The sequence below is a fragment of the Ixodes scapularis genome, unplaced genomic scaffold (genome assembly GCF_016920785.2).
Source record: "Ixodes scapularis isolate PalLabHiFi unplaced genomic scaffold, ASM1692078v2 PGA_scaffold4__175_contigs__length_147842914, whole genome shotgun sequence".
Taxonomy (NCBI): Eukaryota; Metazoa; Arthropoda; class Arachnida; order Ixodida; family Ixodidae; genus Ixodes; species Ixodes scapularis.
In genome coordinates, this window is record NW_024609879.1 from 90,457,984 (window position 1) to 90,463,123 (window position 5,140).

General features: G+C 42.3%; 1 non-coding gene across 1 annotated transcript; it reads right to left on the bottom strand.

Moving 5' to 3' along the window:
* Positions 1 to 4,501: 4,501 nt before the first annotated feature.
* On the bottom strand, positions 4,502 to 4,575 carry Trnan-guu. The gene has a single exon. It is a non-coding gene; the product is annotated as a tRNA-Asn (tRNA).
* Positions 4,576 to 5,140: the final 565 nt, after the last annotated feature.

Here is a 5,140-nt window from a genome sequence, read left to right on the forward strand (position 1 = left end):
TGACGAACTTTGACAATTAATTACTGGCGATCTACTTGGGTTACATTGATATTTTTTATGTCCACGGAGAGCCCAAAACACGATCTTTATATGTATTATAAAATGACTCGGCTGTATGAAATATCCTTTCCGGTACGTTTACGTTAATATTATGCGAAAACCAAGAAGTACCATTTTTGAAATTGATTTTCTCAAAAAAAACATTTTTTTATTTTTTTTTTATTTTTTATTTAAATGTAGATATGATAGTTGTCTACACGAAAATCAAGTCGTGAAAGTGTATATTTTGTTTGTGTGTTTTATATTTAGGTCTCAATATCGGAAAAGGACGTCTTTGTTTTGCAAGACCTAAGTCAGACATAGCGACCCATGCGTCTCTATGAATTGTGAAAACGTTTTCTTGAATTTTCTTCTGCATTTTGTTATCAATTATAAACGGATTTTATGGCATTGAATATTTATTTATGTTTTGATAAGAGAGGGAACTACGAGATACATATCTAACTAAATCAGCAGGCCTAGTAGATTTTCAATAACCAAAAGGCACAGACGTTGTATTATTTCGATTTATAAACCTTTCACAGTAAACTAGCACGACTAGCTATTAGTTGTCATATTACTAAGACAAAGAAAGTCACCACATCGTCGATATATTATACACAATTCTTTCCGAAACCAAACAATGGGGTTTGTTCACCGCACGTCGCACAGGTCACCAGAAAATGTCCTTTCACTTCCGTAATACACAAAAGTGATGACGCAGAAATGGTCCGAAACACACAGAGTGTGTGTCACGGAGAGGGGTAGGAAATAAAAATAAATAAATAGGAATTAAATTGCCCAACTCCGATCTTAACGAAAATTGTGTTAAAAAAAATTAAGTATTTAGGTTCGAGCGGTGGCAAGGCGGTGGCAAGGTCCACGCCTGGTGGAGAGTCAGACAAAGAAGTCGACAACACGTAAAGGCAAAAAAAAAAAAAAATAATTTAATAAAGACGGGAAAACTCTGCCGCACATGGCAAGAACAAAAACCAACACCTCCGGGCATTGCCTAAACGGGACGCAACCAAATGCGTACGAACACGCTCTTTACGTCACCGCCAGGCCGCTACGCCATGACGAAATAAACCCAACAACTGAGCAGCGCTGACAAAAAATTAGTAAGAAAACATTGAAAAAAAAAAAAACATTAAGAAAAAAACCGCACTCTGGAAACAAAGTTCAGCGGGGTGAAGAAACACACACGAGACGGTCCCACGACACTGAAGCCCGGCAGGATGACGGTGTCCAGATGATGCTCAAATCTGTTCTTCACTCTATTACGCATATCTACGACGGCTGTGCGGAACAGTGGCTGTGCGAAACAAAGTGAAGAATAGATTTGAGCAGCGATGAGCGAGTAGGTAACCGAGACTATGCCTCAAGCTTTATATCGGGAGAGGAGCTTTCGAGGTATAGTTTCTGCAGTTAGTCAAACTTTCTCTTTCCCCTTCCCTTTTTCAGAAGAATACGTCAGCCGGCGCTAACTTCTCATCTCGGGAGAAGCCCACTCTTCACAAACGGTTTTAGTTAACAAGTAGGCTGACTTCGACTTAACTAGTCTCCGGGCAGAATACAAACACAAGTATATTTACCAACACGCTCGTTTTAATGCCAGTCTCCGGGCTTTGCTGTTTCCAAAAGAGATAACCCTTTATAAGGACAGAACGAGCGGGTTGGTGGGGATAATTAAACTTAAAGAGTCCCTTCTCGTTTTCTTCCTCGAGTTTAATAGATAACCCTTCGGTGCTATCGGATCTCCCCGGAGAGAGATAGAGCACGGCCGTTTCAAGGTAAGGATAGGGCGCGATCGAAGCTAGGGCAAACAAGCGGTATCGTTTCACGCATGCACGGATGGCTGGTTTCGAATTTCCCCACATCCCTAACGAATCAAAATTAACTGTTGGGCTAGTTGGCTACACATTGTATAAAAATTCAAAAGCGCAAACACCAAGGAAAAGAAGAGGGGACAGGACAGAGCGCTCTGTCCTGTCCCCTCTTCTTTTCCTTGGTGTTTGCGCTTTTGAATTTTTATCCCTAACGAAACCGGCCCATCTTCGTGTTTGCGTCTGCGGGATTTATGTCCCGCGCCGCCGGTTGTAGCGCGCACGCGGCGTTGTTTTGGCTGGCAGAACAGTTGTTGACCGTCGATATTGTAAGGCCGTGGTGTCCTCATCCTTTCAGGCAACGATTCCTTTGCTTTCCCTTGTGCAATACCTGGACGGACTCCTCCTGGGTGGCTGTCACTGTTCGCCACGTCAACGACACATTCGTGCCATTTATTTCACTCCTCGTGACACAGGGTGCGCTGCTCGCTTTTTTGTCACGGGCCGTCCTATCTAACACAACGAGCGCGAAAGGTCGTGGTCATCTCCTGGCTCCGAAAGGGCGGGACGTTCATGCAGGCCAACGAGGGCCCCAAATCAATACGACGTCTGCCGACTCCTACACGTTAAAAATTTAAGACACCTGCTGGTCTGTTAAGAAGTGTTGCTTTTTCTTTTGAACTCCTCCGATGTAGCTTGGCGCCTATAATAAAATTTAAATAATCAATAAATATAACAGCGTGGAACTACTTTATTTGATTGTTATGTGGGAAGGTTGGAAAAGGCAGTAATATTTCCAAGTTTGTGAAGACGCGCAATTCGCAAGTCCATTTCGAGCCGTAAAAACACGTTTTTTTACGATATTGATGCTTAAATATAGAACATACAAACAAAATATACACTTTCTCGACTTGATTTTCGTGTAGAAAACTATCACATCTACATTTTAACAAAAAATAAAGAAAATAAGAAATGGTTTTTTTGAAAAAATCAATTTCAAAAATGGTACTTCTTGGTTTTCGCATAATATTAACGTAAACGTACCGGAAAGGATATTTCATACAGCCGAGTCATTTTATAAACATATAAAGAGCCTGTTTTGGGCTCTCCGTGGACATAAAAAGTATCAATATAACCCAAGTAGATCGCCAGTAATTAATTGTCAAATTTCGCCAACAATTGATCGAGGGGGCGTTTTTGACATTTTGACAGAAAAAAAGAAAAACGCCTAAAATTATTTTATGGTACTGGAGCCTTTTAAATGTGTCCACAGAGTGCTTGAAAAAACGATAATATAATGTGGACTAAAAGTACACGGCGGGAGATCAAGCGAAACATCCGACCCAAGACGGGTGTGAAAAACACTGCTTTTCGCCGCGGCCTCTTTAAAAATTCATAAGTCGAGAACAAAACCTCCGACGAACTTTCGGTTTGTGGCGACTGCGTTTTTAGAAGCGGCGCCATAACGTATATTTTTTTCATCGAAATTAAAAATTCGACTTTTTTCGCCTGCACGATTTGAGATAAAACCACCCATTATATATATATCTTTTTTATGATGCCGTATTAATTCACCACGGAAGTATATTTAGTCGTAGATTTTTTCATAGAAAAAGCAAACGAAAGTCGTATTTCAGACAAAACGTGTAGAAAAGGTGAGGTTTTTTTTTATGGAATAATATGGACTAACATAAACAAATCAAGTAAAAGTCATAAAACATATCAGCACGGCGTTAAGGAATTTTATTGGCCAGTTAAAACGCACAATGAGCAGGAAAAAAAATCGAAATAATTTTATAATTTTTTTTTGCAAAGTTTTTTTTTTAGTAAGTGCTGCTTTGAGTTTTGAGTAATTTATTTTCTTTGTGACCTGGAAGAGATTGAACTCTCAATTATAATTCTTTACAAGCTTCTGATAACTAATCTTCTGATTAATGGTCAGGTTCGCCTTTCATGATTCCACAAAACGGATGCACTCGCTGCGCCTTGGTTGTAAACTTAATCGGGATTGCCGCCTTCGCTCATAGGACAAAAAGAAATATTTGTCAATGATCCAAATACGATTGGTTCCATTTAGCAGACAGGGCAGTCTGTTGCTACATAAGAATGCGAAAAGAAGTTCCTCTACACTTCAATGCTAATGAGATATTATTGTTAGTACCTTAATGCACTTTTATGATCCATAAAAAAATACAATAGCGTTAAAAAAAAAAAACTTTCAGCCTTTTCACGCTCTTGAAGAAGGAAGAGCAGCGAAGCTGTAGCTTCTGTTCTTTGCGGTGGCTTTCCAGGCGAGCGATCTGCTCTTCTTTCGCAAGGGAATCTGAAGCCTTCGGCGCAATGGAACTTCAGGCGATAGCGGCCTCGCAGCGGTTGCGGAACCATTCCCGCTGCTGCGCACATCGCCGCTCGTTCCGCTCCCGCTGCCGCCACCTATTAGCGAAGGCGGCAACCAGCCTGGTTGCCGCCGTCGCTCGTAGATGGCGGTAGCTGTACAAGGTCCCGTGTCAGTATTATTATTATTATTTTTTGTTTTGTTTTTTTTTTTTTGTTTTTTTTTTTTTTTGCTATTGAACATGATTCTGGGGAACGTAGCCCTTAACAGCTCCGCTGAAAAAAAGGAAAAAAAAAGTGTTCGCCACCGGGTGCACTCGAACCACCAACCTTTCGGTTAACAGCCGAACGCGCTAACCGATTGCGCCACGGAGGCGAGGTTGGCACAGCGGCATAAAAGTGAAAAGAAAGCGAAGCAATATCGCGTGTTACCGAGGTTTCTTTGCAGTTGTTTTTTCCTGACGATTTCCGATGTCAAAGACGCGTTAAGGAGACCGGAGAATGGAGGTGCACAGACCTACCTCCGTCCGCCCATGTTCTAAGGGTGTTATCAGGGAGTTTTCGTAGATCATTTTCGCCGTCCCGCAACACTCACCGCAACTCGCTGCGATACCCAGTACTGTACAGCCAAGGCTATCGGCGCGCAGGCGCAGTAGCGGCTTCTTCGTTGCGGAAGAATTAGCGGAGAGGGAAACGCGGCCTACGAAAACTCCCCATCGCTTCTTCCTGCTCAACGAGCGCCCGGAGAGCGGGCGCTACAAACAATCGGAACCCATCCAATGGTACAATGTCGCGCAATATCGCATGAGTGACATGACCTTCCGGAGGGGTACGGAGACCAGCGGAGACCACAGCGACGCGCCGGGCGCCATGTAACGTGCGGTGGAGCGTAAAGTAAAAGAAGTATACTTGGCGCTTTATAGAGTGTATTCGTAATCGAT